The sequence below is a fragment of the Macaca mulatta genome, chromosome 5, assembly GCF_049350105.2.
Source record: "Macaca mulatta isolate MMU2019108-1 chromosome 5, T2T-MMU8v2.0, whole genome shotgun sequence".
NCBI classification, from domain to species: Eukaryota; Metazoa; Chordata; class Mammalia; order Primates; family Cercopithecidae; genus Macaca; species Macaca mulatta.
Window position 1 is genome coordinate 22,082,512 of NC_133410.1, and position 25,676 is coordinate 22,108,187.

Sequence of the window (25,676 nt, forward strand, 5' to 3'; positions counted from 1 at the left end):
AATTTTTTTCTAGGTCACTTTTTATAATCATTCATATTTTTTGAATTATTGTAGTCAGCTGCCTGATTCTAAAAGCTTGTTTGACTGCCAGCACTTTGGGAGACCAAGGCAGGCAGATCACCTGAGGTCAGGAGTTCCAGACCAGTCTGGGCAACATGGTGAAACCCCGCCTCTACTAAAAATACGAAAATTAGCTGGGTGTGGTGGCAAGCACCTGTAATCTCAGCTACTAGGGAGGCTGAGGCAGAAGAATTGCTTGAACCTAGGAGGTGAAAATTGCATTGAGCTGAGATCATGCCACTGCACTTCAGCCTGGGCAACAGAGACTGCGTCTCAAAAAAAAAAAAAAAAAAAAGAAAGTTGTTGTTTGAATGAATGTCTCTTAGTTCTGGGACGTGAGAGTGTAGAGATAAATCTCTTTTCATGACCAATTATGGCATCCCCTTATGTCCAGATGTGGTTATAATGTAGGCTTTTATTTAGTTAGCTGTTTTAGTTTTGATGAAAATCACTAAAACCTCTCACTGAATACAGTTCTATGACTGACTATAAGTGAAGCCAGACTAGGGCTCTGAAACACACCTAGAGATAGACTTTTAAATCGTTAGTTGACTCTTAATGTATATTGGACAAAATCTAAGGGTACTGTAATTACCTAATCAATCCTCCCAATAAGTCTTCGAGGTAGATGGTGAATACCATTGAACTCATTTTGCCAATAAGAAACTGAGGCACTGGGAAAATGTATACTACTGCCATTTATTTCTGTGTTATATGCAATTCTGAAAAAGAAATCCTGTTTTCTTTCCCACTTTCCATCTCTAGTCTTAGAAGAGGTTAATTTTCAGTAAATAATGAGACTAAGAATAAGAGAAAAAATACTAAAAAGAAGTGAATACAGAACCAGCTGGAGTAAACTTGAACATAGAGATAGATTTTCTTTTAGAAAAATCCTTCCATCATCACAGATATTTATAAACCTTGCCTAAAACATCAGGCTTGACTGACATACTACATTGTTGATTCATGATCTATTTTAAAAGGGAAAGAGGGCACTGTCAGGGTGTCCACACAAAGGCAAGCAGGTATTCTGTTCTATTTGAAAAGAACAATGAGGATCATGACCTGTAACTTGCAGAGAGTTCTCCGCACCTCTGCAAGAACTAACTGGCCAAAAGGACATCAGAAATAGATCATGGAATTTCCAGGCAAAGGGCAAAGGAAGGATGTGTACAAAGTGAGCTTTCTTAAGAGCTGAGAGATCTCAACGCCAGTTCAAGAGCGTCAAGGGGGAAACATGAGTGAGACTGAAGAGCAAGACAGCTGCAAGGAACTGGCAAGGGTCTGCATCTGTAGAGTTCTACTAAATTTCCCTGCCTGTATTAGTCAGTTGCAAGGGTGCATGAAAATGCTGTGGCAAGGTCTGGTATTCATTCACTACCATCTGTTTCAACTGGTGTGAAAATTACCCAGAATTCTCTAGGCAGGAGCAGACCCTACAGGAAATTTAGAGGGCATTTATTTCAATGTTCCCATTGTACAGATGACAAAACCAGACATAAAGACATGAAGTGATTTGCTAAGGTCACACCGCTTATTAATAATAGCCTGCAGACTAGTACTAAGGGTTCTTGAGCTCCAAAACTTTTATTTCATGAACACTATATAGCCCCTACTTTGTGTTAATTCATTTCTCCATTCAACGAATATTTATTAAGTGACCACTATGTGCCAGATACTCTGCTAAGCACTGTCTAGTGCCTAGTATTTTTCAAGAAAAAAATAAAGCAGTCTCTGACCTAAGACCCCACAGTTTAGAGAGGGAGGCATGTATGTGTTAAGATACTGACGGCAAAATGATAAATACCAGAAGAGTGGTATGTGCAAAGAGCTATGGAAACAGAGAAGAGGGATGAGTGTGGAGCTTGCAGTGGCATGGAATTTGCTTTCTTCATAGGCTTACTTTACAAAATCAATTATTTACCTAAGAATTTCAATTTAAATCTTTGATCTGAAATAAGATCATTTAAAAATTATATGCTTTGATTTTTTTTTCTGATAAATGTGAGTCAAAAGCCATCATAGGTTTGGAAATGTATTTTTTCTTGGAGGTTTAAGTTTTGAATAGGCTTCTGATATGGGTTGAATTGTGTAGACCCAAAAAGTTGTGTTTAAGTCCTTACCCCTATTACTTGAAAATGGGATCTTATTTGGAAATAAGGACTTTATACAGATAATCAAATTAAAAAGAGATCATTAGGGTGAGTCTTAATCTAATATGACTGGTGTTTTTATAAAAAAGGGAACTTGGACACAGAGGCAGATGCACACAGATAGAAGACCATATGAAGACATACGGGGAGAAGATGGCCATGGGACTGCTATGATGTATCTACAGGTCAAGAAACACCAAGAATGACTCCTTAGAATTTCGGATTTCTTTAACTTCAGAATTCCAGCCTCCAGAATTGTAATAGAGCATATTTTAAGGCCTAAGTTCATGCTACTTTTTTAAGGCAGACCTAGGAAACCAATACAGCTTCCTTGGAGAGTGATCAAAGAGCAGGACTAACTTCTATTCCTAATACCTTGCTGCAAGACTTGGGAGAAAAGCACTGGCATCTGTGCAGCCATTTTTTTATGAATCTTGTGGAATCTTGACTTTACAACCATCACAGTGAGACACTTGCAGAGGATTCTACGGATGCTGAATGGAGATTTGAGGACATTCATCTATCCCCACCTCCTCCACATAACCATTTGTGTTCCTTCAGTAAGTTTTCAATGCTGGCTTCTTAACGTTGTCACACAAATATCTCATGACACAAAAATTATGAACAGCAGACCAAGGCTAATAACACGTCCTCCATCTCTTTGGGATTAGAATACCAGGCTTTTTGCACTGAAATGATTGGGCTTGCAACTTTTCATTGACACACTCTAATTTGGTGATTTTTGTTAAAGAGTAAGATTGTGTTTTAAAAATGATTTTGATGACCATAGCTGCAATAACGGGTACAGCACTTTTTAAAACCATGAAACCATGACTGTAGGTGGCATTTGAAAAATACACTCTTTCAACATAGAAAAAAGTTTATAAAAGTTATTAGGCAGCATCTTTGAGAGTTGTGTAACTTTACCTGGAAGACTGTTGTAATTATTTGAAGACCTAGGTATTCGCAAGTTGCATGAGAAACATCAGCCCTTCTGCAATTGACTAGTTGTGCATCTGACACACTTCACTTACCCTCTCTGGGCTGCTGTTTCACAGAGCAGGAAACCTGAACAATGATATTTATTTCCTTAAAGGGTGATGAATAAGCAGAAATTTGTGTCAGGGATGCTTTTGAAATTCAACAAGTTGGAAAAAAAAAACTTTTTATACTTTTCAAAGCATCTTCAGGCGGACTTGTTTTTAACTGATAAAGAGGAATGACATTCTGTCTGTACTTGAGACTCTTATGAAGAGCTGTTGTATATCCAGTCACTGATGTAACAAACTTATGGTGGAAAATGTTGGTTGCCAATGAAGCTAGAAGCTGCAAGAATGGCCTGAGATCTAAAACCTCTGTTCTGAGATTCAGCCACATATTGGGCACAGCAAGTTATAGAGCCAGGAAGTTCAACCCCACCTTGCTAAAAGACCGGGTAGTGTCACAGAGTAGAATCAGAATGTCAGTGTTAATGTACTAGGTCATGAACAGGAATACAAAAACAAGTCTGATAATACAAGCAGAGGGATTGCTATTGAAGGTCTTCTTGTATCTATTACACAATCACAGGAGATAGTTTTACTAGAAGGTTCTTGAAGGGTAATTGCTTACCTGTCAGATTAAAAGAGAGCATCAAAATCTTTATTTCCATCTTGAGGTAGAGTTCATCCTGTCCAGCTATATCTCTACTTTTATCTACAGATAGTAATATTTAGATAGATGTGTTAACTTGAAGCATCATACAGAAAAAGCTTTGATGAGGATGACTGAACTCATCTCTATGGTGAAAACTATATACAGTTTATCCCACATACCCAAAATGAGTCACATAAGGGGTTATCAACTGTCCTGATATCGAAGTTTGCTTTCTCTTCACTAGCAAATTGAGGCCAATGTTTAACTAGTATAAGCAACAATATTGTCTCCCTTTTGTTCTGGTCTGTTCTATAGTCCTTTGTGGGCATTTCAAGCCACTTTTGCTTTCTGCTTTCTGCTATGGGGCACCGTTTCTTATTTTAGTTCTTTTAGAATTAGTCCCTGAATCTCCTAGGCTTGGAGGGTTGCCTCCTGGGTCTGCTGGTAACATTTCATTTCTCCTCACCACCTCTCAGACAAATGAAGAACCAGCATAGCAGGAAGGAATATAAAACTCATTAATGGGATTTGAGGGTCACCAATTGAAATATTGCTTAAATCAGCTGGAGGATGAAGAGGGTGAATTATATGGTGCAAGATGACATGCTGACAAGAGTCTGATCTTCATTAAAGCAGATGATTCTGTAGGTTTCTGAAGGTGTTATATATGAGTTGAATCTTTTTGGGAGAGACAGAAGACGTTAGGTAGACTAAGAACAAAATTATAAGTGTATCTGAGTATGTGATATGCTAGCTATTGCTTTTTCAGGTCTAAGAGCTACCATTAATCATGGTTATGGCACATGATAGTATATTGTGTGTATTAGTCATACCTATGCCCTGTCAAAATCCACCTGAATATCTTCTTTGAGTTTTCTTACCTTCAGGGAAGATTCCAAATTTTTATATCACTTTCTCATATAATGATTTTATTTCCTCCTTCATTCCTCAAATCCCACAAGGGCACATATGTTCTCATCCTGGCCTCTGTGGAAATGTTCAAGTTTGCCACCAGCCTCTGTCTTAGAATGTGTGTGAAGCCAAGAGAGGACTATTTCCATTCACCAGAACTTCTTCTAAAGTCTTCTGATAGATGTTGATGGATCCTGTGCCATCAGCAGGTCAGTGTAATCCGCTGTGCCAGAGTAGATGGATGGACGATGCGTCTCTTCCTAGACAAAACTGTGGAAAGCAGAGAGGAGTTATCCTGTAATACTGCTGCATTTTGCTTGCTGCTACAAAAGTCTCTCCAGCTCTCCCTCTCTAAAATGTTTTCAGGTGCTTAAGTTTATAATGCAGAAAGTGCTACCACCGCTAAGGGTCTCCATAGTTCGTCATAATTATGGTTCTTAAATCAGTTTTTAAAGTTCTTTTTATTCAAAGTAGAATATAGCATCTCCTCCCACCTGAAGGGCACAATTAAATATCTCCTTTTTGGTCTTGGAAGAAATTCAAGCAAGCATCATTTGGCAACGTGCCTTAGGTCATTATAAACTTTACTACAGCAACTAATTCAACGTAATTCAACAAATATTTGAAGGTCTATTTTATGGATAAGCATTGTGCTAGGCTCTGAGGAAAGGGAGGAATGTAAAAATGAATAAGCCATAGTCCCTGACTGCAAGGAGCTAACAACCCAATGGTGAAAATAGATATTCACACAGCAAACTATATTACAGACACATAAGGAGATTCCTATGGGAAACAAGAAGGCAGAAACACCACTTTTATTTAGTAGATGTGTACAGGCATCAATAAGATTACACCACTTGAACTGAGCATATTACCAGAAGACCAATGCTTACATTGAAACCCCAAGAACCTGTGGCTATACCTACCTGAAAAAAGAATTTGAGCCCTGATTTCACCAACTTATTGTGTAGCCTTATACAAATTGTTCAACTTCTTCATATCTTAGGTTCACACTTAGTTTTGCTTTATTTTTGTCTCTATGCCTTTAATGTGAAATAATAACATTAACCTCACAGGTTGTTGAAATGATTAAGTTAGATATAGGAAAAACTGCTTTGTCAACTCTAAAGGACTCTACTATTTTTAGTTGTTATGATTTTTTTTGGTTAATCTCTACGGATGAAATAAGAAACGTAATCTTATAGGATACTACAAACACATATTTAGTTAAAAGGTGGAATTCATTAGAACTACAGTTCTGATCTGGGTCAATGCCTTCCCCATGACTCATCCAATAGTAGAACAGTGGTTAAGCCTGGGTAGTCCAGTTCCTGGTTGTTTTAGTACCGTGATATGAATGCAGTATTCTGTACTCCTAGGATTTTCATTTTTCTGAGGTTAGCTGTACTGTTTGAAAGGCAATAGTGTGGAAGGACAAATTATATCTTGGTCCTAGATAAATTTATTTTACATAGCATCTTCCAGAGCTTACCAAAGTGCTCCACAGTAACTGTGAACTGAAACACCATGTTCCTAATTGCTAACTGAGATACCCAGGCTGGTGTCTGTCTACTTCTCATTCCAGTGGCTAACTCACAGCTCTTTTTATTCTCTCCATGATGACCATCAAAAATAAAGACCTTTAACTTAGTCGAATATTTGTGACCCTGAATTGCACACATGTTATTGAAGCTTGCTTCCCTTTCAAAGCAAGGCTATGGTTTTGCTCTGGAGTCTCAATTATCTCCTCTTGCTATAGAACAGATATGTCAGGTAACATTTCATTTCTCCTCACCACCTCTCAGACAAATGAAGAACCAGCATAGCGGGAAGGAATATCAAACTCATTAATGGGATTTGAGGGTCACCAATTGAAATACTGCTTAAATCAGCTGGAGGATGAAGAGGGTGAATTATATGATGCAAGATGACATGCTGACAAGAGTCCTATCTTCATGAAAACAGATGATTCTGTAGGTTTCTGAACAGATGGACATTCATCTTATATTTTCCTGAGGCTATTGGCAAGTGACTCTGGCTGAAAAGTTTAAAACAAAGGTGAAAAATCATTCTGGTTCAGTAAAACCTCTGCATCAATTTTTCCTGATATCTTCTAAAGAATCACTTTGTGAAAATACAAACTATCACAGTTTTCTTGCTTCTTGGGCCATTGAAGATTTGGCATAAGGCAGAAGGGCCTCTGACCTCAGCAAATTGTTTCTACCTGTGGACACCCAGCCTGTGTTTATTTTCTATAGCTCTAGGCTTTAAGAATGTAAGTGTGTTCATCTACTCTCATGCTGCTAATAAAGACAGACCCAAGACTGAGTAATTTATGAAGGAAAGAGGTTTAATTGACTCATAGTTCCCCATGGCTGGGGAAGCCTCAGGAAACTTACTATCATGTCCTTCTTCACATGGTGGCTGGAAGGAGAAGTGCTAAGCAAAAGGTGGAAAAGACCCTTATAAAATCATCAGACCTTGTGAGAACTCACTCACTATCACAAGAATAGCAGCATGGGGGTAACAGCCCCATTACCTCCCACTGGGTCCCTCCCATGACACATGGGGATTGTGGGAACTACAATTCAAAATGAGATTTTGGTGGGGACACTGAGTCAGACCATATCATTCTGCCTCTGGCCCCTCTCAAATCTCATGTCCTCACATTTCAGAACACAACCTTGACCTTCCAGTGGTCCCCTAAAGTCTTAACTCGTTCCAGCATTAACTCGAAAGTCCAAGTCCAAAGTCTTATCTGAGACAAGGCGAGCCCCCTCTGCTCATGAGCCTGTAAAATCAAAAACAAGTTAGTTACTTTCTAGATCAATGGGGATGCAAGCATTGGGTAAATACACCTGTTCTTAATTGGAGAAATTGGCCAAAATGAAGGGGCTACAGGCCCAATGCAAGTCTCAAATCCAGTGGGACAGTCATAAACCTTAAAGTTCCAACATGATCTCCTTTGACTCCATGTCTCACATCCAGGTCACACTGATACAAGAGGAGGGCTCCCTTGGCCTTGGGCAGCTCTGCCCCTGTGACTTTGCAGGGTACAGCTCCCCTCCTGGATGCTTTCACAGGCTGATGTTGAGTGTCTGCAGCTTTTCCAGGTGCACAATGCAAGTTGTTGGTGGATCTACCATTCTGGGGTTTGAAGAACAGTGGCTGTCTTCTCACAGCTCCACTAGGCAGTGCCCAAGTGGGACTCTATGTGAGGGCTCTGACCCTACAGTTCCCTTCTGCATTGCCATAGCAGGGGTTCTCCACGAGAGCTCTCTCCCTGCAGCAAACTTTTGCCTGGACACCCAGGCATTTCCATACGTCCTCTAAAATCTAGGCAGAGGTTCCCAAACCTCAATTCTTGACTTCTGTGTACCCGCAGGCTCAACACCATGTGGGAGCTGCTAAGGCTTGGGGCTTGCACCCTCTGAAGCCATGATCTGAGCTGTACCTTGTCCCCTTTTAGCCATGGCTGGAGCGGCTTGGATGCAGGGCACCAAGTCCCTGGGCTGCACACAGAAATAAGGCCCTGGACCTGGTGCAGGAAAACATTTTTTCCTCCTAGGCCTCCATGCCTGTGATGGAAAGGGCTGCCACAAACAGCTCTGATATGCCAGGAGACATTTTTCCCATTGTTTTGGTGATTAACAATCCGCTCCTTGTTACTTAGGTAAATTTCTGCAGCAGGTTTGAATTTCTCCCCAGAAAATGGATTTTTCTTTGTGATTGCATCATCAGGCTGCAAATTTTCCAAACTTTTATGCTCTGTTTTCTCTTGAATGCTTTGCCACTTAGAAGTATCTGCCAGATACTCTAAATTATCTCTCTCAAGTTCAAAGTTTCACAGATCTCTAGGGCAGGGGCAAAGTGCTGCCAATCTCTTTGCTCAAGCATAACAAAAATCACCTTTGCTCCTGTTCTCAAAACGTTCCTCATCTCCAGCTGAGACCATCTCTCTCTGGACTTTATTGTCCATATCACTATCAGCATTTTGATCAAAGCCAATCAACAAGTCTCTAGGAAGTTCCAAACTTTTCTACATCTTCCTGTCTTCTGAGCCCTCCAAGTATCTAGAAAGTTCCAAACTTTCTCACATTTTCCTATCATCTTCTGAACCTTCCAAGCTATTCCAACCTCTGCCTGTTACCCATTTTCAAAGTTGCTTTCACATTTTTGAATATCTTTATAGCAGCACCCCAGTACCTGGTACCAATTTACTATATTAGTTTGTTCTCCCACTGCTAATAAAGACACACCCAAGACTGAGTAATTTATAATGGAAAGAGGTTTAATTGACTTACACTTCCACATGACTGGTGATATGGTTTGGCTGTGTCCGCATCCAAATCTCATCTTGAATTCCCATGTGTTGTGAAAGGGACCTGGTGGGAGATAATTGAATCACAGTGGCAAGTTTTTCCCGTGCTGTTCTCATGACAGTGAAAAGTCCCATGAGATCTGACAGTTTTAAAAATGGGAGTTTTTCTACACAAGCTCTCTATTTTTGCCTGCCACCATCCGTGTAAGATATGACTTGCTCCTCCTTGTCTTCCTCCATGATTGTAAGGCTTCCCCCAGCCACGTGGAACTGTGAGTTCTCCATTAAACCTCTTTCCTTTGTAAACTGCCCAATCTCAGGTATGTGTTTATCAGAAGAGTGAAAATGGACTAATACACCTGGGGAGGCCTCAGGAAACTTACAATCATGGCAGAAAGGGAAGTAGACACATCCTTCTTCACATAGTGGCAGGAAAAGGAAGTACCAAGGAAAAGAGTGAAAAGCCCCTTATAAAGCCATCAGATCTTGTGAGAACTCACTCGCTATCAACAGCATGGGAGTAACTGCCCCCTTGATTCAATTACCTTCCACTGGGTCTCTCCCATGATAGGTGGGATTATGGGAACTACAATTCAAGATGATATTTGGGTGGGGACACAGTCTAACCATATCAGCAAATCAGCATTGTGAGAAGTTCCATGTTTCTGTATTCACCCTCAAGCATACCAGTCAACTATAGCTTTTTCTCCACCCCAGAAGTGGATAGATAATTCTAGTGGAAAGAGATAATTTGGTGCCCTCCTGTGTCTCGACCTGACATTCTCTCTCTTGACCTCACAACCTCTTTTATGCCTACGGGAAAGGGTGTAATGCAATATATCTTTGGAGGGCTTCTTAGTTGCTTGCATATAACCGACATTCTTAGGGCAGGAATCCAACATGCCCTCAATATTACGTAATTCTCAGAGGAGCAGGGGTAAAAAGACAAAGACAGACCTGTTCATATTTTCTTTGTATAAAGAGGTAAACATAAGAAAAACAAGCATAAAATTTCAGTCCCAGTACCATCCCTTACAACTCTTTGTTCTTAGGTAAGTCATTTATCCTCTTTGGACCTGCAGAGATTTTTTAATGGAACGAGAGCCTGGGGCTAGATGATCTCTAAGGGTCTCCTCAAATTGTATCATCCAACGATTCTGAAATCCCAGGGAAGGAAAAAAAGTTTCCAGATGACTTTTACACTTCAACACTTGGTAAAATGGCTTTTTAGCATTTTGGCAACTTGATTCGCTTTAAGAATTTGGAAAGAAGTTGCAATAAAATGCCCACTTAAACCAGGCATGGTATATAAGTAAGTCTGTGTGTAACCTAAATAAAATTTCTCATTGCACCTGCACTTTCACAAGATGAGATGGCAGCTTGAGAAGTCATCAAGAGAAAATCTTCTAATTTCCTTGTTTGAGAAGGATGAAGAACATATAACTGTCTTTTGGCAGTGCTTACTGCTTGATAAATGGTGACCAATAGATTATGAAACCAATAAACGAATGGGAAAAGAAAAGGAACATCTGTCTTAACTCGTTTCATGCATACGTAGAGAAAGCAACTATTTTTATGATAATAAAGAACAAGAAAAACATCTACCTATGACTTAAATTATTCTCTTTTTTATTACCCTGACCCCTAACTCAACAGTACAGCCATAGTGAATCTTACCATTAGAGACTCATTCATCCCGTTGTGTAGCAGTTGAGTATCCCCAGGGTTCTTCTTTATGTAAGCAGTTGTCTGGGGAAAATAACAATTTATGGCTGGTAGCAGTGGCTAAGTAAAGGATTGCTGAATAAATAAGGGGATATATCAAGTTATTATTAGTCATGAGCACTTTTGCAAGAATCTATTTGGAAAAGAATAGCAGATAAGTCCCAAGGAGAAAGAAACAAAGTGAGAAGAAACTGGCAGAAGCAGAGGTACAGCTGTGTTATTGCTGGTGGTGATAACCCACTAGACATGAAACTGAATTTGAGGCAAGGAGTTCTGTTTGGAACATTAAAATAAGGGCATTAATTAGGCAGGAGAATGTTCTTTGACTTTAGACCTATGCTGCACAATACAGTAGCCGTTAATCACATGTGACTATCGAGCAATTAAAATATGGCTAGTCCAAATTGAGATGTGGTCTTATAAAACACACTAAAGACTTTTGCAAAAAGACCTAGTGCAAATAAAAAGATTAGTGCAAAAAATGCATATAAAAATTTTTAAAGGTTAGGGCAAAAAATGCATATAAAACTCTCATCATATTTTCATATTGTAACTTTTTAGACCAGAGACAATAGTAGCTTTGAACATGATGTAGCAATGATGAGAAGTGGTGGATTCCGAATATATTTTGAAGTTTCCACCCACAGGGTTTACTGATGGATTGAATGTGGGGTATGAGAGGTAGGAGTCAAGGATGACTCTAAGGGTGCATTTGCCATTAATTGGGATGAGGGAGTGTGCAGGAGGAGATATGAAGAAAGTCAGGCTTAAAGATGTTAAATGATTCACCAAAGGTCACACTGGTAATTCAGAGAGAAATGGAATTACTTGAGCTGTTAGGAAACTCAGAGATCTGCTGGTCTTTCTTATTTTACAGACGAAAAATTTGGAGTCTAGTGAAGAGAAGTGACTTGCTCAAAGTCACACAGCAGAAGAACAGAGCCTCTATGATGGATTTCTTGACAGGTAGGCTAGAAATCCTGTATTTTGTTTTTGGGTGTTTTTTTTTCCCCCCATTACACTGTAACTGTGAAAGTTAAAATGAAACCATGTTTAACTATGTCTCTAGGTGCATTAAGGAAAGAAGAATCACTAGTGACACTTTAGGGGTGAGTCTTCAAAACTCTCAGGTAAAGCATATTCTAGAAAGTTGAATGTTCGTTCTAATTAGATAGATAACTAGCTAATTAGTACTAACATTCAATGTCAGTGCTAGGTAGCACTAATGTTATTATGAATACTTACTAACTAATACTAATGTTAGTACTAATTAGATAACTACCCTACTTGAATTTGGAATAAACTCTTTCCTCTTTAACATTAATTTAAAGTCATGGTGAGTAATGATAACAATCCCTTAATGAGAAAAAGTTTTCTATCAAGAGTACAAATTTCATCCTTAGCCCAAAGAAGTCTCAAGCCTTATACCAAAGGAAGGGAGACAGATAAAATATAACAAATTATAGAACACAAAAGCCATCTTTTCAACATTTTTCTCTAGAACGAGAGTTCAAGCTCAACGTACTTTAAAGTGGTTGTGGGTATCCATCTATTTAAATATGAGACCCAAATATGTAATCATCTTGTCATCTATTTCCTCATCTCCATTGATATTATTAATAAAAAATTCAAGCTAGCATGGCATGTGGTGATTTTGGACATTTGGTAGAAGTCAATTATTGCCACAATAATGCAGCATAACAAACCACACCAAAGATTCAGTGGCTTACTCTGTAATGAAGAATTTCACTGGCCTTTGTCCCCAGTTCCTGAGTGGTAGCCTCTAAGTCCTAGGGATTTCCTGAGCCGTAGGATTGTCGTTGTTATTCATGATGGGCCCTGAGAGTTCACTCAGAGTGGGGATTAGCCATGCCAGAAAGACCAACCATATGATTGGATGGTTGAGTTTTGAGCTCTCTTGACTTCTTGGGAGAGGAGACTGACTGTAGATTGAGTGACATGGGAGATGATTCAATTACTCATACTTAGGACACAGAAGCTTAAGTGAACTTCCCTGGTTGACAATATTCTGAGCATTGTCAAACAATGATATGCCAGAAGGGGACCTCCTGACTCCATGAAGAGAGGACAATGGGACGTCCATATTTCGGAGCACCTCGGGCCTTGCTCTGTGTCAATACATTTGGCTAGTTCTGATTTGTATTTTTTTGCTATAGGAAAACTACAATTATAAATACAGTGCTTTCTTGAGTTTTATGAGTCATTTAACAACTTAATGAATCTGAGAGGAAGTGGGAATGCGTGGATTTGTAGCCAGTTCTTCAGAAGCGAGGATGGCCTGGGGACTCCTAACTTTGTGGCTGGTGTCTGAAGTGAAGGCTGTTTTAAAGAGGACTGTGCCCTTCACCTGTGAAGTCCGGCCTAACTACAGGTACTTGGTGCCAAAAGTCATTGCACTTAAAATATAAGTATTTTTATTTGAAGCATATTTAATTAAATCATTTAATGTTATTTACTTATTTTAAATTTTTTATTTATTTTAAAATTTATTTTATTTTGCTATATCATTTTATTTATATGTATTTATTTTATTTAAAGCATATTTATTTACTCACACATCTGAGGGTCAGCTGGGAAGTTCTGCTTCAGACTGTGAACTGACAGGGCTTGGATCCAGTAGCGGGTCTAATCGATGTGTCTCATTCTGAACTGCAGGATGGAGGAGCTGTGGCTACCTGGGATACGTTCTCTCCATGGTGATGACAAAAGCAACTACACAAGCACATTAAACTTTTGCTTACATCACATGTAATAACATCCTGTTGACCTAAACGATGTGAACAATTCAAAAATTATTGGGTGGGATATATAGTTGATCCTTAAACAACACAAGTATTAGGGGCACCAATCCCTTGCACAATAAAAAAATATACAACTTTATCTCCTCCAAAACTTAACGACTAATAGTGTACTGTTCACAGGAAGCCATACCGATAATATAAATAGTCAATTAACATGTATTGTATATATTATATGTATTCTATACTGTCTTCCTACAATAAAGTAAGATAGGGAATAGAAAACGTATTTAAGAAAATTACTAGTTCTAGATCCTTGAGGAATCGCCACACTGTCTTCCACAATGGTTGAACTAGTTTGCAGTCCCACCAACAGTGTAAAAGTGTTCCTATTTCTCCACATCCTCTCCAGCACCTGTTGTTTCCTGACTTTTTTTTTTTTTTTTTTTTTTTGAGACGGAGTCTCACTCTGTTGCCCAGGCTGGAGTGCAGTGGCTGGATCTCAGCTCACTGCAAGCTCTGCCTCCCAGGTTCACGCCATTCTCCTGCCTCAGCCTTCTGAGTAGCTGGGATTACAGGCGCCCACCACCATCCATGCCTGGCTAATTTTTGTATTTTTACTAGAGACGGGGTTTCACCGTGTTGGCCAGGATGGTCTCGATCTCCTGACCTCATGATCCGCCCGCCTCGTCCTCCCAAAGTGCTGGGATTACAGGCGTGAGCCACCTCACCCGGCTGTTTCCTGACTTTTTAATGACTGCCATTCTAACTGGTGTGAGATGGTATATCATTGTGGTTTTGATTTGCATTTCTCTGATGGCTAGTGATGATGAGCATTTTTTCATGCGTCTGTTGGCTGCATAAATGTCTTCGTTTGAGAAGTGTCTGTTCATATCCTTTGCCCATTTTTTGATGGGGTTGTTTGTTTTTTTCTTGCAAAGTTGTTTAGTTCTTTGTAGGTTTTGGATATTAACCCTTTGTCAGATGAGTAGATTGCAAAAATTTTCTCCCATTACTAGGTATGTACCCAAAGGATTATAAATCATGCTGCTATAAAGACACATGCACATGTATGTTTATTGCAGCACTATTAACAATAAGAAAGACTTGGAACCAACCCAGTCTGTCCATCAATGACAGACTGGATTAAGAAAATGTGACACATATACACCATGGAATACTATGCAGCCATAAAAAAGGATGAGTTCATGTCCTTTGTAGGGACATGGATGCAGCTGGAAACCATCATTGTCAGCAAACTATTGCAAGAACAGAAAACCAAACACTGCATGTTCTCACTCATAGGTGGTAATTGAACAATGAGATCACTTGGACACAAGAAGGGAAACATCACACACTGGGGCCTGTTGTGGAGTTGGGGGAGGTGGAAGGGATAGCATTAGGAGATCTATCTAAGGTAAATGACAAGTTAATGGGTGCAGCACACCAACATGGCACATGTATACATATGTAACAAACCTGCACATTGTGCACGTGTACCCTAGAACTTAAAGTATTGTTTTTTAAAAAAAGAAAGTCACAAGGAAGAGAAAATACATTTACTATTTATTGATTGGAAGTGGATCATCATAAAGGTCTTTATTCTCATCAACTTCACACTGAGTAGGCTGAGGAGGAGAAGAAGGTAGAGGAGGGGATGTTGATCTTGCTATCTCGGGGTGGCAAAGGCACAAGAGGTAGAGGGGGTGAAAAGGGAGTCAGGAGAGGCAGGCATACTAGGTATGACTTTAACTGAAAAAAAAAATCCATATATAAGTAGACCTGTGCAGTTCAAACACATATCGTTCAAGGGCCAACTGCAAACTCAATCCTACCACGAGGCCATGAACATGGTGTGGGTATGTAAGTATGTTAGTACGGAATGACAATTGAGACTTTTATTCAATATTCTGCACATTTACTGAAGAATATTGCGCACTCAGCATGAGCCATCTTTAGGGCTGTGTCATCTGACAGTTCTGATCTCTCATGTTTACCTCACACACATGTCTTCTCAGAACTCCTCCACAGTGCTCAGTGTCTCACTTACTGCCCTGGGCAACTCTCCTCTTATTTCAAACATAGATACCCCCACTCAGAAAAAAAAATCTTGGAGCTAACTCAGCCTATTATTCTTTTGGATGCAATTTAGTGATCACGTTTTTCTTTTTGTTAACTACAAATTGCTGTCTATGTGACCTCCTACAAGTACATTCTCGTTCCTCGCCTTCCTTGTCTGTGAAATGGATATATATTACCTACCTGATAGAATTGAAATGACATCACAGTGAGATAGACATTTAAGCCCTTAGAACAATAACTGGAACAGAGTAAGCATTTAATGATAATCCTAGCAATGATACTATGAGGTCAGTATTTTGCAGTTTCGTTTTTCATCCTCATGTTACATAGGATGAAACTGAGGACCAGAGAGTCACACAGTCCATAAGAGGCAGAGATGGAATTTTAACTCAGGTAGTTAGGCACATATATCCACCCTCTTACCCTCCATATACTATTGTACCCATCTTCAGAGCTCAATAAATGGTTGTTGTCATTGCTCTTGTTTTTATTTGAGCTTGTCTTTTAGATCTTGCCCCTGCACCAAGAGACTTATAACAGGTTTTCTTCCAAGCACATTTAATAATATTCTTAAGAGCACTTTAGATAAATGCAGTTTTCCCTCACTTCTTTATATTTATTTATTTCTATTCCACTTGGTTATAAATGGGGCTCAATGCCTTTTGATGTAAAAACATACAATACAAAAGGAAAAAAAATAAAGAAAATTGGTGTACACAGGAATTACTTTTTCTATATTGTAATAAATTTATCTAGAGTTTATTTGTGGACCCTCAAAAGGGGAACATGGTATGATGTCATGGAACATACTGTCAATGATATGGCTGCCACAAATAGAGTGGCAAGTAGGGCTAAAACTTTTCTTGCAGTGTTTCTCAACCAAACCTGTTGGCCAAGTGCCAAAGAATTGTAAAAAGAATTTCGTGAGAGGCCAAATCATGGCTGAGGGATGTCAGACCCAGTAACCGAGCACCTTGAGGCACCTAGCAACAATTTTTCTTAAGTTCCAAGTGTAATTATGAGGTGCTGTGATTAATATTTTAATAAGATTATTGGAATTGTACATCCAAATGTATGCTATCATTCCAAGTCATCACCTTGGGAGGCTGCGAAGGTGAGGCTATGCTAACGATGCTACTATGACTCAAAACTCATTTCAAAAATCTGCATTCAGTGCCGGTTTAAGGAATCAAACAAAACTACCAATCTCATTAGTTTGTAGATATAAACTGCATCACTCAACTTTATCACCAGCCATCCCACGCACCATTCTAGTCATCCCACCCACCATAGTACCCAAGGAATGACCAAATATCTTTGTATCAAAATGTAAAGCACCCTCAAAGAAGGTAGATTCGTTAAGAATACAAATGATCTAAATAATACTGTTGGAGTTTCAGGGTGCTAATACATAACATCTGTATCTTCCCTCGCTGAATTAATTGATTAATTAATTTGTTTGTTTTGCGGAGATGGAATCTTGCTCTGTCACCCAGGCTGGAGTGCAGTGGCTGGATCTCGGCTCACTGCAACCTCCGCCTCCTGGGTTCCAGCAATTCTCCTGCCTCAGCCTCTTGAGTAGCTGGAACTACAGGTGCACACCACCATGCCTGGCTAATTTTTGTATTTTTAGTCTAGACAGGGTTTCACTATCCTGACCAGGTTGGTCTCGAACTCCTGACCTCAAGTGATCCACCCACCTCAGCCTCCCAAACCCTGGGATTACAGGCATGAGCCACCATGTCCAGCCCCTTCTTGAACCTGGAACCAACATAGACATGGATGTTGGAGTTAGATATTTATAGAGCAACTTGTTACATTTACAGTGCTAACACCAACCGAGGTCTGTGGAAATGCAAGCTTGCTAATTCAATCGCTCTAGTATGAGACCAAATAGTCTACCAGATCACTGACTGCTGGGCTACCAGCAGACTTCTAGGGCAGGGGAAGTCCCCTTACTCATGGTGATCAGACCTGTGTGCACATCTTGGACAATCCAGGGTAGCTGCTCTGCAAGGATCCAGGGAGGAGAGAGGAGAATAGGATGACAGTCCCTAGAGTTTACAGGTTTTTATTAGATTCAATACAGCCAAATGGGAAACATGAACCAATTAAGGGCACCTAACAAACAGGAACTCACTCTTCCTCTTTAAGAGATATTGAAGTGGAGTGGGCAATCCAAATTTATACTCTAGCTAAAGTTGCCTCATGGAAATACAGGCCCAAGGAAAAAGAGAAAATTCCCAAACTTCTCTATAAAGGCCAACTATATAACCCTGAAGACTCTGAATGCAGAGAGGTTGTGAGCAATGGCTCCAATACCAGAATGAATATACGTACTGTCATGGTAACTATTCTCTTTTTTTTCTTTTTCTTTTTTTCTTTTGTTTGAGATGAAGTGTTGCTCTTGTTCCCCAGGCTGGAGTACAAAGCTATGATCTCGGCTCACTGCCACCTCCGCCTCCCAGGTTTAAGCGATTCTCCTGCCTCAGCCTCCTGAGTATCTGGGATTACAGGCACCTGCCACCACGCCCAGCTAGTTTTTGTATTTTTAGTAGAGACAGGGTTTCACCATGTTGGCCAGGCTTGTCTCGAACTCCTGACCTCAGGTGATCCGCCTACCTCGGCCTCCCAAAGTGCAGGGATTCATGCCCAGCCTGTTATGGTAACTATTCTAAAGGGGATAAACTTATCTAGTTGAATGCTGTTTAGCATTTTAGTAAAGTTTTTGCTACTATGGCTTTGTACTATCTGTTTAATAAATTCAATTCATTGTATACATTTACTGTATATATGACAAAAAGTTATGTACAAGCCTTGCAAGTTTGGGTTGCAGCTGTGCGGGGTCTAAAATGATACTCCAGCAGTGAGGGTTTCTGAGCACCCTGAAAAATTGCCTCATGAGTACTTCTTCAGACCCCTGCTGGGCTAATCACGTTGACTCTAGAATGTATCAGAGATACATGGGGAGGCTCTCTAGTCTGTTAAAATTAATGCTGCTAGGCTTAAAAGATGGAATTATTTATAAATATTCCAAATACAGTTATGAAAGTAAAGATGTAAGGAGAGGAAGCAAATATGAGAAATTAGGAGTAGATGTACTATTTCTTTTATATGAAGGTTTTTTGATGTATCACAAACGGATAAACAAATGTGATAACCTGAGCAAATATTTCTCTACAAACATACAGTAACAAAAACAAATGTAACTTTTGAATTGGATGTTGTTTAATAAATGAATTAATTACATGGAATTTGTGTTCTAAATTCGATGGTGGCAGTTTATTTAAGATAGTTCCTAGTGTTGATCAATATTATAGCATTTCTGGGTATTTCAGGACCGATTTTGCAGCTTACTAATCATCTCCTAATTATTGCCATACCCTTTACCAACTGTTGTTTCCCCCTATTTCTGATGTCATCATAATCTCTTCATTGAGTCCCACCTATGTGATCTTCTTTCCAGTTCTAATTTTGTCATTTATAGACATGTTTGGTTTTGCACCACTTAGGCATTATAAATCTTACTCAGAAACATGTGCTTCCTTTAAAAAGATTATAATCTAGAAAGGGAGCTAAGCATAAATTGCTTTAACCTAAGCAGAGTAAATGCCATGGACAAAGAACACAGAATGTCCTATAGGAGTTCAGGGACTGAAATGGTTATTTCCATCTGGGAACATCAAGAAAGATTTCATGGAAAAAGTAACATTTGAACTGGGTCTTGAATGGGTTGGATTTGAGCACGAAGTGATGGAAAGAAGGAGACAGAACAGAAGACACAAAAGCTTGGCAACAGAAAATTGTAATGTGCTCCCTATGATTAGGAAATGATCAGTTTGCCAAGGGATAAAACGAGAGAATTGGAAAGAGAGGGTAGGGTCAGGTGTTGGATGATCTTGAATGCACAATTCATTGAGAATAATCAAGTAGGAGACTGCTATGGGCAGTCCAGATCTGTTGCCCGGGCAGAGTTAATCATGCATCAGTAAGAAAGATGCATGTAATATCAAAGACTGAAGATGCAGGGACTATTAGGAAGCTGTCCTAGATAATATTTTGGGTTTTGACACAGAACTCATTTTCTCCAGTTACAACTTGCTTTACTGAGTACCCGTTAACAGTCAGCACTTCCTCTTTGACTCACTCTTTTGTTAATTTCCTTCAACATAATTCAGATCTTCACTAACATCAATGTAATCAGCCGTTGTGTATGTTAAAATACATTCTTCCCCAACATGCATGCATGAATTATTCATCCAGTCTCCTCTGGTTCTATGAATGAATGCAACCAGAAAACATGCAACCCATTTATTCCGTTAAAATATGACTTGAGTGAGACCTATGCTCTTATTATTTAAAAAATCTTTAGAAGTTACAAAGTTTCCTTCTCATCATTTTTCCTCGTCCTGTGCCCCTTCCTTCTGTCGTTGGAACCTGTGACATACACAGGTTTCACAGAATGACAGGTATAAGTCAAAAGGTGTCATTTTAAATCATATTTAATTACGTTTAAAGTATATCCACATTAAAATAATTTTTTCAGTCATATGAAATGACTTCTAATGCCTTACCTCCACTCAAATGATTAAATCATAACCAGAGTGTCCAATTCTAATTTTCTTGAAAGAAAGACTGCCTATTCATCTTCTTGTTCCCTGGATCCAGCACAAAGGCCTGGTAAACGGTGGGTGCTCCCCAAATACAGGCTGAATGAAAAAATGAATACATGAATGAATTACTGTTTTTCTGGCAGTGCTTTCTAACATTATAAAAATAGCATTCAGTTGGACTGCTTCTACTTCGACCTTGGCCATACAATCTTTCCAATTATCTCCATTGCTCTGTTTTTCTCCTTATTATCTTGAACCGTTTGTTCACTCCTTTCCTTTGCTTTTCTGTCTCTCTCAATTTTCCACTTCCCCTTTAAAGAGCATGATGAATATTAATTATGTTTTAATATACAAAAATAGCACCCTCATTGCCTTTGATCTTTCTTTGACTTGTCCTTACTCTTTCTTTGACTCGTCCTTATTCTTTTGATTTTTCATTATTTTATGTGAAGTTCAGTCAATGAGCCCTCTTTTCTTTTCATTTTATCTCCTCACTTCTTCCTTTTGTAACTGCATTTTCTTTTACTTTCCGTTAACTGTTTTTTTCTCATTGTCTTCAAATTGTTTATGGTCATATCCCTTACATTATACAGATAGCATCTAAATGCAAATATTCCCCAGAAAAATCACAGAGTGGCAGAGGAAAGTAATGGTTTGAAATACACACTGTATATTCAATTGGTTTCCAAATCAGCACCAGCTAAACAAATGCCAAATAGCAGTCCTTAGAGAGACAAGATTAGTATGTTCCGAAATGAGAAGTTATCTTTTCCTCTCTCTCTAACTTCTCCTTCCTCTTTTTCTTTTAAAATAGCATAAAGAATTCTTGCAAACAACAAAGGAGACTCAGCTGAAACTTTTGGCCTCATATCAGAGAGTTTATGTGTGTCTTTAGACAAACAGATAAACAAATGGAATCTGGGAGAGGAAGCATTAATTTGACTTGTAAGTAAATCATTTTATACTAAACAAATGAAGATTTTGTGTGCTATCCAGTCTCTTTGAGATCCACTGTCTCTGCAAGTGCCTTTGTAAGGCACCGCACTGTGCCTTATAAAGATGTTCCTTAATGATTCAAAGTCATGAAAAGCATCCGTGCACTTTATTAAGGTGTACTTCTGGTTAATTTATGATGGAGTCAGCAAAGAAGAAGTCCAGTAGAGCTTTCTACCTGGGAAAAGAATGTGGTTGAAGTCACCAAACAAATCTAAACTGTCGTCTTTGTACTTACTAGCCATGTGGCTTTGGGCAAGATGTAGCTGTCAGAACTCTAATTTCCTCATCTGGAAAATGTGGTAGATTCCAATTACCTGTGTGAAAGTAAAATAAAACATTGCCTATAAGGGCTTATAAGAGTACCAACAGTTTTTGGAGCTCTGACTTGTAACAATTGCACAATTAAACTATTTCTGAGAATAGTAATAAACATGTAATAACCCTAAATACATACTCTACCGGAGTATGCAGTGATCTTTCTTGCACATGCTACCCTCTTTTTGTAACATGCTCTCTTCCCAGTTTGTCACTTAACAAAGTGAACTTTTATTCATTCTTTATAACCTACTTGACACCATCTTTTCAGGAAGTTTGCTCTGCCTTTCCTGAGGATAACTGATTACTTCAGGCATTGAATAATTCAACCAATATTTGCCCAATGACTTCTATGTGCCAGGCACTATTCCAGGAGATATGGAAATGATTATAAAGAAAATAGTAAAAAAAAATTAAAAAGAAAAATAAAAAAGAAAGAAAAAAAGAAAAGAACCTGCCTTCATGGAGCTTACATTCCACTAGGAGACAAGGACAGTCATCAAAACAAATAAGTAAAATACACAGAATGAAAAATGCTCATTAGTGCTATAAAGAAAATAAAGCAGAAAGAAGTTCAAGATGCCAGTCTTGGGGATTTGGGCAGTTTCAATTTAAACAGGCTAATCAACAAAGACATTTGAACAAATGTATGAGAGAGGAGAAAAAATGAATTACTTGGAAACTGGGTGAAAGTTGATCCGGGCAGAGAAACAGCACATGCAAAAGCTCTGGAGACCCACCTTTTGTTTATTATACCTCTGTGCCATATCTATTGATACATTTATTAAAATATTTTGTAATTATTAAATGTTTAAAATAAATATATTTGTGTTATATAAATTATACATTTTAAGTTTGCATTTAAGTGTCCCAGGCTATCAAGGCAGGAATTGTATCTTATTCCTCTATTAATTGTGCTATGTAGTAGAGTCTAGTCTTGAGCTGGTACTCAAAAATATTTTTTCTATTGAATTTAATTATGAAACTAATCTTTTTGGACAAATGCTAATCTTTAGCATTGTCAACTGCTGAAGTAGTTGGTCAGGTTAGGAAGTCTTAGCATGGTTTGGTAGTCTCTTGTTGGTTACTGAGCAATAGACACATTCCCTTGGTGTCTAATATTTCCTTTTCTTTTTCTTACTAAATTGCTTCCTTGAAGGCTACTTTCTGATCAGAAGAAAGGTATTTGGGATGTCGTAGCAGCAGTAGGCATTATACTTTATTTCATCGCACTTTGAAGATACTGTGTTTTTCACAAATTGATTTATGGCAATCCTGTGTTGAGCAGGTCTATCAGCACCATTTTTCCGAAGCATGTGCTTCCTCCTTGCATCTTCACATCTTAGTAATTCTCACAACATTTCAAACTTTCTTATTGTTATATCTGTTATGATGATCCGTAATCAGTGATCTTTGCTATTAATACTGTAATAGTTTTAGAGCAACACAAACCACACCCATATGCGATAACAAATCTAATTGATAAATGTGTATGTTCTGATTGCTACAGTGACCAACCATTTTCCTATCTCTCTCCTATCTCCTATCTTTGCAGGGGCCTCTTTATTTCCTCAAACATAACGATACTAAAATGAGGCCAGTTAATAACCCTAAAATGGTCTCTAAATGTTCATGTTAAAGGAAGAGTTGCACACCTCTCACTTTCAATCAAAATGATTAGGCTTAGTGAGGAAGGCATGTCCGAAGCTGAGATAGGTTGAAAACTAAGCCTTTGTGTCAAACAGGTAGCTAAGTTAAGAATACGAAGGAAGGCCAGGCATGGTGGCTCATGCCTATAATCCCAGCACTTTGGGAGGCCAAGGCAGATGGATCACAAGGTCAGGAGTTTGAGACCAGTCTGGCCAATATGGTGAAACCCCATCTCTACTAAAAAATTAGCTGGGTGTGGTGGCGGGTGTGTGTAGTCCCAGCTACTCGGGAAGCTGAGGCAGGAGAATCACTTGAACCCAGGATGTGGAGCTTGCACTGAACCAAGATTGTGCCACTGCACTCCAGCCTGGGTGACAGAGCAAGACTCTGTTTCAAAAATAAATAAATAAATAAGTAAATAAATAAAATAAAATAAGCATACAAAGGAAAAGTTATTGAAGAGAATGGAAAGAGCTACTCCAGTGAATACAAGAATGATAAGAAAACAAAGCAGCCTTATTGCTGATCAAACCAGCCTCAATACTTCCTTAAATCAAAGTCTAAACCAGAGCAAGGCCTTAACTCTCTTCAACTCATCAAAGGCTGAAAATGATGAGGAAACTGAAGACAAAAATGCCCAAAGTTAGCAGAGGTTGATTCATGAGGTTTGAGGAAAGAAGTTCGCTCCATATCATAAAAGTGCAAGATAAAGAAGCAAGTACTTATGTAGAAGCAGTAGCAAGTTATTTAGAAGACCTGGCTAAGATAATTGATGAAGTTTACTACAATAAACAACATATTTTTAATGTAGATGAAATAACCTTCTACTAAAAGAAGATGCCATCTGGGACTTTTGTAGCTAGAGAGAAGTCAATGCCTGGCTTTAAAGCTTTGAAAGGCAGGCTGACTTTCTTATTAGGGTCTAATGCAGCTGGTAACGAAGTTGGAGCCAATGCTCACTTACCATTTTGCAAAACCTAGAGTTCATAAGAATTATGCTAAATCCACTCTGCATGTGCTCTATAAATGGAGCACGTCTGGATGAGACAGCACAATTACTTATAGCATGGTTTACTGAATATTTTAAGCCTGCTGTTGAGACCTACTGCTTGGAAAAAAAATATTTCTTTCAAAATATATTACTGCTCATTGACAATGAACCTTGCCACTCACAAGCCCTAATAGAGACATACAAGGAAATTAATGTTATTTTCATACCTGCTAAAACGACATCCATTCTCTATTTCATAGATCAAGAACTAATTTGGACTTTATGTCTTGCTACACAAGGAAGACATTTCCTAAGCTACAGAGGCCATAGATAGTGGTTCCTCTGATGGATCTGGGCAAAGTAAGTGGAAAACTTTCTGGAAAGGATTCACAACTCTAGATGTCATTAAGAACATTTGGGGTTCCTGGGAGGGGATCAACATATGATTAACGGAAATTTGGAAGAAGTTGATTCCAAACCTCATGGATGAATTCGAGGGATTCAAGACTTCAGTGGAGGAAGTAACTACAGATGTGGTGGAAATAGTGAGAGAACTAGAATTAGAAGTGAAGCCTGAATATGTAACTGAATTGCTGCAATCTTATGATGAAATTTTAAGAGATAAGGAGTTGTTTCTTATGAAAGAGCAAAGAAAATGGTTTTTTTTTTTGACATAGAATCTACTGCTGGTGAAGATGCTCTAAACATTGGTGAAATGACTAGAATATTACATAAACTTAGTTGATAACATGGTGGCAGGGATTCAGAAGATTGACTCCAATTTAGGGAGAGAATTACTACTGTGGGTAAAATGGTGTCAGACAGTGTTGCATTCTACAGAGAAATCTTTCATCAGAGGAAAAATCAATTGATGGAGAAAACATTATTGTCATCTCATTTTAAGAAATTACCACAGCCACCCCAACCTTCAGCAACCATCTATGATGAGTCAGCAGCCATCAACATCAAGGCAAGACCCTCCACCAGCAAAATGATTACAACTTGCTAAATGCTTAGATTATTATTAGCATATTTTAGCAATAAAATATTTTTATTTAAGGTATGTACATTGTTGTTTTAGACATAATGTTATTGCACACTTAATAGGCTATTTATACTATAAATGTAACTTTTATATGCATTGGGAATCCCAAAGATAGTGTGACTCACTTTATTGTAGCATTCACTTTATTGCAATGGTCTGGAACCAAAACTGCAATAGCTCTGAGCTGTGCCTATATAGTAAAATAAGCAACTGGTAGATTTTAGCCTTTTTGTAGATGTTCTCAGTCATTTTGTAATGTACAGTATACTTAGATTGGGGCCATGGCATCTTAAATTGAAAGGAACCTAGTAGCATCTAGTCCAGGCATCATGAATGGCCATACCTATTAAGCCATGTGGGTGACATATAGCAGTAGGATTGTGGCCAATGGAAAGTGACTCCTTGTCTAAACATGGCTA